Source organism: Tenrec ecaudatus, chromosome 18, assembly GCF_050624435.1.
Source record: "Tenrec ecaudatus isolate mTenEca1 chromosome 18, mTenEca1.hap1, whole genome shotgun sequence".
Taxonomy (NCBI): domain Eukaryota; kingdom Metazoa; phylum Chordata; class Mammalia; order Afrosoricida; family Tenrecidae; genus Tenrec; species Tenrec ecaudatus.
The window spans coordinates 10,163,367-10,174,020 of NC_134547.1; the positions used below are offsets into that span (position 1 = coordinate 10,163,367).

A 10,654-nucleotide genomic window follows, 5' to 3' on the forward strand; every position below is an offset into this window, starting at 1 on the left:
TGAGGAACTGTATTAAAGGGTCACGGCATTAGGAAGGTTGAGAACCACTGAGATGGGTTATTGCTAAGTGTTGAGAGACTGCCTGAGTGATTTAGGAGATGAAAGCAGGCCCGTTATCACTCTGCAGAGATTTGGGGAGCCCAAACTGAGGAGTTATTCTGTGATGTAACCTTTTAGACACTTAGTAAGCCTTCTCAGTGGGGTGGGGGATGTGCTGCCATTCACCCAGTAAAGGTGTCTATGAACACAAGAAGGTCCTTGAACCCTTGGACAGCTAGAACATGAGCAAAATCTCTCTGCTGGTCTTCCCCTTGTGCTGAGCAGGCTGAGCAAGGTGATTTCTAAGTGCCCCTTGGGGACTGCTGGTCTGGCAGGTGGGAGAGGTTGCTGACTTGATAGTTGAGGTTAAATTGGCCCCACAGAGGTTCAGGTGAGTTATTCAGGCCGGTAACTCCCTCCATCGGCCCTGAAAGGCCACCCCCCAGCCAGTGGCATCCAAATGCCTTGCTTGCTGTCTGGAAAATGGTCAGGGCCCAGTTTGCCAGCAGAGATGGGGTCCCCTGATCCACCACCATGGACAGAGGTATCTGTCCAAGCCCCCAGCTTCCATGGTTTGTGCTGGAACTTCATGTTAAGTCTTAACCGTTAAGATCCTGGGGCATCGGGCAATCTAAATTTCCTGTTGTTTTTTCTATGTGCATTCAGGAATCGGTCCCCAGAGGGAACACCTTGGTGTACTGCGTCCTGTATATTAGTCCAGATCGGACCCACAGACACTCCGTCTCGTCTAGTCTTGCCCCAGTACACTCTAGCTGGTGGGAATCCTGGCCACGCATAGCGTGCTTTCGCTCCCTCCCCTAATACAGTCAGCGAGGTGGGGGAAGTTGGGTAAAGGACAGGAACGTGGGCGGAGGTCCCCTTGTTCAGCCATTTTTCCTCTTGAGAAACGGTAAAGACCTTTGTTCTAAGTAGACCAAGAACCCTTTAAGGGGCCGTGAGGCTGAAGGCTTCTCAACCCCCAGCCCAGCCACACCACCCTCAGTCCCTGAACCCATAGAAGCTGAGGGGAGGGGGCAGGTGGCCCCATTAAAGTTCCCTCAGCCTCCCTCCTGGGATGCTGACAGACAAGCAGCCCTCAGCACAAACCCTCTAGTCTCCAAAAATGCCCTAGTTACCCCAAACCAGCTTCCTTTTCCAGATATCTTCCTTGAGGAAGTAGAACAGGCTAAAACTCAGGAATTCTGCCTTTGGCCTGATGGATGGTGGGAAGAAAACAACAGATTCCTATTGCCACAAAGGCTTCAGTGGAAAGTTGTAAAAGTTTTCCACGACGCCACCCATCTTAGTTATAAACCTCCCTTGATCCTGCTCTCAACAGCTCTGTGGGGGACCTGTTTATTTTGTTTGTTTTAATCACTTTACTGGGGGTTCATACAACTCTTATCACAATCCATACATACATCAGTTGTGTAAAGCACATTTTTGTACATTCGTTGCCCTTAACATTCTCAAAACATTTGCTCTTCACTTAAGCCCTTGGCATCAACTCCTCATTTTCCCCCTCCCACCCCACCCCCGCTCCCTCATAAGCCCTTGATAATTTATAAATTATTATAGTGTCATATCTTACACACTGTCCGACTTCTCCCTTCACCCACTTTTCTGTTGTCCATCCCCCACAGAAGAGGTTCTATGTAGATCCCTATAATCAGTTCCCCCTTTCTACCCTACCCTCCCAGCAACGCCACTCACACAACTGGTCCTGAAGGGATCATATGTTCTGGATTTCCTGTGTTTCCAGTTCCTATCTGTGCCAGTGTACATCCTCTGATCTAGCCAGATTTGTAAGGTAGAATTGGGATCATGATAGGGGAGGGGGGGAGAGGAAGCATTTAGGAACTAGAGGAAAGTTGTATGTTTCATCGTTGCTACACTGCACACTGACTGGCTCATCTCCTCCCTGAGACCCTTCTGTAAGGGGATGTCCAGTTGCCTACAGATGGGTTTTCAGTTCCCACTCTGCACTCCCCCTCATTCACTATGATACGATTTTTTTGTTCTTTGATGCCTGATACCTGATCCCTTTGTCCTCCTGATCACACAGGCTGGTGTGCTTCTTCCATGTGGGCTTTGTTGCTTCTCAGCTATATGGCTGCTTGTTTACCTTCAAGCCTTTAAGACCCCAGATGCTATATCTTTGATAGCCAGGCACCTGGACCTCATCCCCAGAATGTATGTATCTGGTAGCTTTTCCCCTATGCCCCTTTTGCATGTTTAAGCTTACCTCAGTGGTCTCTTGTTGTACTTGTCCTTTTGTGCTTGACTTACCTCGCTCAGCATAATTTCCTACAATTCTTCCCATGCAGCAATGTGCTTCATGCATCATCACTGCTTTTTAGGGACACATAGTATTTCACTGTATGTATGTACCACATTTTTAATCCATTCATCCTTTGATGGAAATTCGGGTTGTTTCCAACTCCTTACAATTATGAACTGTACTACCATGAACATTGGAGCACAGATGTCTGGCTGTAGTTTATTTCTTGCCTATTCTGGGTATATGCCCAGTAGGGGGATTGATGAGTCGTGTGGTAGCTTGATTTCCATGTTTTAGATATCACCAAATTGATTTCCACAGTGGCTGTACATACTTACAGGTCCACCAGCAGTGGATGAGAGTTCCCATCTCACCACAGCCCCTCAAACACTTGTTACTTGATTTTTTTTTTAATCGGGCTATCTTTGAGGGTGTTAGGTGGTATCTCATAGTTGTTTTAATTGGCATTTCTCTTATAGCTAATGATCTGGAAATTTTCTCATATGTTTATTGGCCATTCAGATTTCTACCCTTGTGAAACTTCTGTTCAGGTCCTTTTCCCACCTCCTCAGTGGGCAATTTTTTTTTCTTTTTGTAAGCTAGCAGAGTACTGTAGATTTTAGTGATAAGGCCTCAGTCTGATGTGTCATTGCTAAAGATGTTTTCTCGGTCTATGGGCTCTCTTATTATTCTCTTGGTGAGTTCTTTCGGTGTACACAGGTGCTTTATCTTTAGTATATCCCATTTCTCAATTTGTGCCTCATCTGTATTTGTGTCCTTCCCTAGTTCCCACAACCTATGTATTCCCTGTGCCAAAGTTCTCAGGTTTGTCCCAATTTCCTGTTTGATGGCCCTAAATAATTTGGGGTTTTACCTCAAGGTCTGTGATCCACCTTGAATTTATTTTTGTACACAAAGCAAGGTAAGGGTGTTGCTTCATTTTTCTTCAGGTAGATATCCATTTTTTCCAGGACCATTTGTTGAAGATAACATCCACTTCCCGTTTGATGTTTCTGGGGGGCCTTACCAAAGATCAGTTGCTGATGGTTTTATTTCTGGGTTTTCAGCTCTTTTCCAGTGGTGTGAGTATCTGTCATTATACCAGGACCACACTGCTTTGACCACTGTGGCTGTATAATAGGTGCTAAAGTCGGTTAAAGCCAGCCCTCTGAGTCTATCCTTCTCCTAGAGGAGTTCTGTGCTAATTTTGGGCTTCTTCCCTCTCCATATGAAGTTAGTAATCAGTTTTTCCAGTTCTTTGAAGAAAGATGATGGTATTTGTATTGGGATAGCTTTGAATTTATAGACTACGTTGTGTAGAACTGACATCTTTACTATATTGAGTCTTCCGACCCAAAAGCATGGAATATTCTTCCATTTGTTGAGGTCACTCTTGGTTTCTTGTAATAGTGTTCTGTATTTTCCCTCGTACAATTTTTTTTAGTCAGGTATATCCCTAGATATTTCCATTTTTGCTTGGCTAATGTGAATGGTACTACCTTTTTGATCCCCTATTCTGTAGTCTTGTCCAACAGCAGTCCGATAGACTTGTGTTTGTTGATATTGTATCCTGCCACTCTGCCATATTCCTCTTTTATTTCTAGCACTCCCCTTGTGGAGCTCTTGGGATTTTCCATATATTAAATCATATAATCTGAGGATAACAATAGTTTCACCTCTTCCTTCTGCAGATGAATACCTTTGATGTGTTTTCTTTGCACTATGTTGTTAGCTCGGACCTTCAGTACATTGTTAAATGGGCATGGGGACAAGGGGTGTGCTTCTGTGGTCCATTTTTTCAGAGGGGTTGTTTTAGTCTTTTCTCCACTGATTACCATGTTGACTGTTGTTTTTCATATGTCGCTTGTATTATATTGTGGAATTTTGAGTGTCTTAAACAGGAATTGGTGTTGGATGATGCTGAATGCTTTTTTCCACATCTATCAAGATGATCATGTGGTTTTTATAACTTTCCATGTAAATATGGCAAATAACACTAATGGTCTTTCTTATTTTGAGCCATCCCTGCATCCCTGGTATGAATCCCACTTGGTCATGGTGAATTATTTGTTTTATACTTTTGTATGCTATTGGCCAGTGTTTTGTTAAGGATTTTTGCATCGATGTTCATTAGGGATATTGGTCTGTTGTTCTCGATTCTTGTGGGATCCTTGCCCACTTGAAGTATCATAGTTATACTAGCTTTATAGAAAGAGTTTGGGAGTTTGCTCTCTTCTATGTTCTAGAAGAGTTTGTGTAGGATTAGTGTCTGTTCTTCCCTGAATTCTTGGTAGAATTACCCTGTGGAGCCATCTGGTCCAGGGGATTTTTTGTTGTTGTTGGTAATCCCTTGATAACCTTGTCTATTCTTTTATTGCTATGGGTCTATTGAGTTTCTTGACATCTATTTGGGATAGTCTGTGGAGGGATTGGTTTTCCAAGTATTTGTTCATGTCATCCAAGTAGTTGAATTCAATGGCATACAGTCCTTCCTACTACTGTGTAATTATCCTTTCTTATTTCACTAGGGTCTGTTGTAATGTCCTCTGTTTCATCCTTGCTACTGAAATCTGTCCTTCCTTTCTTTAGTTAGGTTTGCCAGTGGTCTGTTGAATCGGTTAATCCTTTCAAGGAACCAAGTTTTAGCTGCATTATTTTCCCCATAGTTTTCTTGTTTTCCCTCTCATAAATGTGAGCCCTGATTTTTATTATTTCTTTTCTTTTGCTATTAGTGGGGTTGTCCTGTTGCCCCTGCTGTAATTGCTGTAAATTTGTGTCAGCATATCAATCATAAGTCTCTCTTCCTTTTACATGTTTGCATGTATTGCTATCAGTCATCCTCTGATAACTGCCTTTGCTGTGTCCCAAAGTTTGGGTACATTGTATTCTCATTGGTTTCTAGAAATTTCCTAATTCCATCTCTAATCTGAGCCAGTAACCTCTCCTTTTGCAATAGAGAGCTATTCATCCTCCAATTGGTTTCACTTGTTTTCTTAATCATTCTTTTGTTGATTTTCAGCCTTATGGCATAGTGGGCAGACAGAGAACTCTGTATGATCACAATGTGCATGAATTTACACATATTTTTCTTGTGTCTCAGCATGTGGTCTATCTACGAGTATGTGCCATGTGGGCTTGAAAAAAGTGTGAATTTCTTTTGCATTTGGGTGGAGAGCTCTGAAAACATCAAGTCGTCTAATTGTAAAGTTTAGATCTTCAGCCTCCTTGTTAAGCTTCTTTCCCTGTGATCTATCATTCTCGGAGAGCTGTGTATGAAAGTCACCTGCTATAATTGTTGAGCCTGTGATTTCTTTTTTCATCTTTTGGAACATTTGATTGATGTATTTCATGAGTCTCTTGTTGGGCACGTATATATTTATTATGCTCACTGATTCTTGGTCTACTGTTCCCTTGAGCATTATATAGTGTCCCTCCTTATCTCTTGTTATGGCTTGCACCTTGAGGTCAATTTTATCTGAGATTAGGATCGCAGCCCGTGCTCTTTTTGAATTTCTATTTGCTTGGTATATTTTACTCCAGCCTTTGAGTCTCAGCCTAATTTTGTCTGTAATCTTGAGATGTGTCTCCTATTGGCAGCAGACCAAGGGGTTGTGTTTTCTAGGCCAGTCTGCTAGCCTTTGCCTTTTAATCCCTGAGTTCTTTCCATTGATATTCAGGGTTATTACATTCATCCGTGGACTCTGTGATGTCACCTTGTACCTTTTGTTTTGGGTGTTTTCCTACCTCCCCTTATTCATGCTTTATATGTGTGTGTGTGTGTGTGTGTGTGTGTGTGTGTGTGTGTGTGGTTTATTCTTGCCTTATTTCCACCTTTAAGCCAATGCTATCTTGGGAGCTGTTTTCTCTTTGTTTATCTCTAGGTGGAGCTGTTCTATGTGGTGGTCTCTTATTTGTGCTTCTTGAGCATTAATCTTCAGCCCATAATGGGTCAGCAAGGATCTTTTGTAGGGATGGGTTTCTTTTATTGTATTCTTTGAGCTTTTTTTCTTGTCTGGGAAGACTTACTTCTCTATCTATCTTGATGGATAATTTGACTGTATAGAGTATTCTTGGGTTTGCATTATTTTCTTTCAGTTTTTAGAATATGTTACTTCACTCTCTCTTCTTCCTAGTGTCCCCTGATAGGTCATGTTTGGGTGCCTTTATAGGTGATTGTATTTTTCCCCCCTAGCTGCTCTTATGATTTTCTCCTTTCCCCCAAAGTTAGATAGTTTAACTAATATGTGCATTGATGAATTCTTCTTGAGATTCAGTCTAGCTGGTGTTCTTTTGGCAATGGTTGCCTGGTCTTCATTTATTAAACTGGGGAAATTTTCCACTAAGAATTCCCTCACTATTTTTTTCATTAACTTCTTTGTTGTGTCTCGTTCTGGTAGTTGGATTATTCGGATGTTCCTCTTCATAGCATCAGACATGGCCCTCTGGTTTTCTTCAGCTTCTCTGACTATCTTATTTGACTGCCTTTCCCATTTGTTGAAGTCTGCCTGGTTATCATGTAGGTCACTTTTGCAACTCTCTGCCCCCTCCACTCAGTTGGTGAAGTCTGTGAATTTGCTAGTGATTCTTATTATCTTGTCCCTTAGCTCTTGTATTTCCCTTTGGTGCATTGCCTTTATCTCCTCTATCATTTCATCCTTTTCTGTATTTCTTCCCTCATATCCTGTATGACTCTAAGCAGCATTCTGAAGATTTTTTCTGTGACAGGTCAATGTCTGCCCCTTCCTTGACTGCCATTAGTTCCAGGTCATGCTCTAACATTGGATTTTGTTTCTTTTGTTGAGGCTGCTGAGGCAGCTTGTTGTTTCTGTGACAGTTTAGAGGAACTAGGTGCCATTTTCCTGGGAGTCAAAGTGCTGTGGGCGCTCTCTTTAGGTGGTCGGTATTAATGCTTCTGCAGGCTGCCTGTAACCAATTGCTCTGAGTGTTTGCATTTCACCTTTGTTCCAATGGGGTCTCCCTATCACCCTAGCCTATAAGGAATCTATTGTTTGGGGTGGGGTGGGGCAGCTTGTATGGCCCTTGTCAGTAGTCAGGCTCTGAGGTTAGACTACATCATGCTCCAACAACCCTGAAGCCTCCGTGTGGGCCATTTGCAGCTGTGCAGACCTCAGTCTGAAGGAAAGTGCTGACCCGGGTGCAGAAGAACACAGCTCAGGGAGTGGGGATTGGGTGGGCTTGGGAATCCCTTGTTTATGGCTAGAAGCACTCTGGACAAATGGAAAGGTAGGAAATAGGACCAACCTGCATCTGTTAGAAGCGTGGGGAACACGGCACAGAAGGGAAAAGGTAGGAAAGAAAGTGCTGGTCTTGGAGGAGGGGGTCCGCCAACAGTCAGTGGGAGTGCCCCATGCCATTTGGGATATGAAACCGTGGATGCACAAGCTTCTGCTGGGTGGCTGGCTCTCCAGACACAGCTTCACAGTGGCTAGTGCTGGACCAATTCCTGTGGGTGCAGGAGATGGGGTGGGATTTGGTTCCTGGTTCAGGGAGGCACCCTGAACGGTTACAGGAATTAATGGACAGCCTCAGAACCCCTACCAGGCCCCCAGATCTCTCAAGTGACTGATCTCCATGGAGTTCCCAGTGGGAGCTGCCTACCTGGTTACCCATATTGTTATGTTAATGTATGTTAAAGGACAGAGTTCTCCTGGCTTACATTCAAAGTTACACAAAGGACCACAGATTTGAGTTGAAAAATTTTTTTTCCCTTTTTATATTAGGCTTGTGTGGTACCCATCCCCATGGGAGGTGGGGCTATCTTGGCAGTGTGATGTTTTTGCTTGCTTGCTTGTTTGTTTGTTTGCAGCCAACTGGAATGGAATCCAACCCCTGGCTATCACTCCCTCCTTTGTGCTCTGTGAAATTGAGATCTAACACAAGTACTATCCTGGCAGTTATTTGATGACTGCAAACTAGTGTTGAACTATCTATCACTATCAATGCTGGCAGGTGTGGAGCTGGGGAGAGCTGGGAGGGTATAACTGATGTACTACTTCCATTCCTGGATGGGGAGGAGAGCCACCAACCCCTGGGCTGCAAGTGAAGTATGGGTAGTGACACAGGGAACTCCAGCATGGGGTCATGACTAGTTCTCAGAGACTCTGAGAATCTGGGATTATGACCACTTTTAAACAGTAGTCTGGGGTAATCACTGTGTACTGTGGGGCTAGGATGAAGGAGGGGGTCGCTGACACCGCCCTTCCAGACCTGACACAGGGTCAATAGAGTCCCCCAGCAGGCACAATGAACCAAGAGCGTTTCAGTGCATTCTCAAATAGTCTTGTGGGTGAAAATCAAAAGGGGAGGTCGAGGTCAGACCCTAGTACACTGAATCTATTTTTAGCACCCAGCTTCCCAGCCTTGACCTCCTTAGGTCTTAATTTTTTGGTCTGGCAGCAGGAGCATCAAGCAAGTATTTCTGCTGGACGTTATCTTGTCTCCCTCTCTCTATGAGGCAAATCTGTTATTATCAACCGCTTCCCTGTCACCTCTCTGGCACTTGTCTCCAGCTAAGCTTTGCTTCCTGGTAGTCATTAATATCTTCAGTCACTGCCGTAGCTACTGCAGCTGCTTGAACTACCACCGCCAACTTGGCTTTGTAGTTCAGCAAAGTATTGATGTCCACAAAGTTCAGGACCTGAGCTGTTGCCTCCAAAGGTTTCTGCCTTCATTGGTCCAAAATTGGAAGATTAATGGTTGTAACTTCCAAAATCATTGTAGTTTCTGCCACCTCCAAAACTGTTTCCATGATTACCAAATCCATTATAATTATCCCACTGCCACTGCTGCAACCACATCCACTGCACTGACCAAAGTTGTCATTCCCACCAAAACCATCTCCTTGACCACCACTGAAGTTCCCAGAAATGCTTCAACATCATTGGCTAGAATTAGTATTGGCCATTCCTTGTTATGACAAGGCTTTCCTTACTTCATAGTTGTGGCAATTCACAGTATTGTACTTCTGAGTGAAAATCTTATTTCCAGAGTCATGGTCATCAAAAGGCGCAAAAGCAAAGCCCCACTTCTTGCCACTACCTCCACCAGTCACGATCGCAATTACTTCCATTTTCACAGACTGCTCAAAATAATCTCGTAGGTGGTGCTCTTCAGTGTCTTCTTTGATGCCACAAACAAAGATATTTTTCACAGTTAATTGGGCACCTGGTCTTTGAGAGCCTTCTTCTGAGACAGCACCTCTTTGGTTCCATTCTTCCATCTACCTGCCTTCGTGGCTGCATACACCTCCTCTACAATAGGGTAAGTGACAAACCCAAAGCCTCTGGAGCAGTTGATGTTTGGATCTCTCATGACTACCCATTCTGAGGGTGTCCCAAATTGCTCAAAATGGTTCTGCAGACTCTAATCTATTGTTTCAAAGTTCTACCCTCTGATGAAGCGTTTCCTCAGCTCCTTGAGCTCTTTAGGAGACTCTGACTTTGACATGACACCACTGGAGCTGGGGTAATAATCCTAAAGATGCTTCACCATGGAGTCCACACATAGAAAATGGTTTTCCAAAATTCCATTGTGTAATACAAACCGTCACTTCTATCACCATACTATATTTTCCCAATGATTGTTCCTTCCTCTTTGTTTCCAGCTATTGCATTCCAATTGCCAATATTTATCAAAGCATCTTGACAGCATGTTTCATCAACCTCAGAGTGAAGATATCAAAGAACTCAATGTCTTCATCAAGAGCTTTAGTGGTTGATGCATCAATTTGAATGTTTATTGATCTTTCATTTTTGCGGATATATCTTATAATAAGAGCATTTACTTTAAGATATATCTTGAGATGTCTTTTTTGACTAGGAATGTTGACACCATTCCTCCAAAATCTATCATTACTAGCATAGGAAATTTGACTGATTCCACGTGAGCAATACCAGTCCACCTCACCTCACTAACTTCTAAGATATTGATCTTTATGACTTCCATTTCATTTTTGACAATTCCTGAGTTCCATACTTTATATATCCAAGTTTCAATTATTTTATTTATTTAAATACTTTTATTGGACGCTTACATCTCTTATCACAATCCATCCATCTATCCAGTGTGTCAAGCACATTTTTACATATGCTGCCATCATCATTTTCAAACCACTCTTCCCACTTGAGCTCCTGATATCAGCTCCCCATTTCTTCCGCCTTCTTCCCCCATCTGCCCTCGCTAATGGACCCTTGATAAGTTATAGATTATTTTCATATCTTACATCATCCTCTGTCGCCCCTCACCCACTTTTCTTTTGTTCGTCCTCCTGAGAGGGGGTACTAGGTTGATTCTTGTGATTGATTTCCCCTTTCT

General features: G+C 43.2%; 1 pseudogene; it reads right to left on the bottom strand.

Moving 5' to 3' along the window:
* Positions 1 to 8,883: 8,883 nt before the first annotated feature.
* LOC142432696 (heterogeneous nuclear ribonucleoprotein A1-like) lies at positions 8,884 to 9,787 on the bottom strand (annotated as a pseudogene).
* Between the last annotated feature and the right edge of the window lie 867 nt (positions 9,788 to 10,654).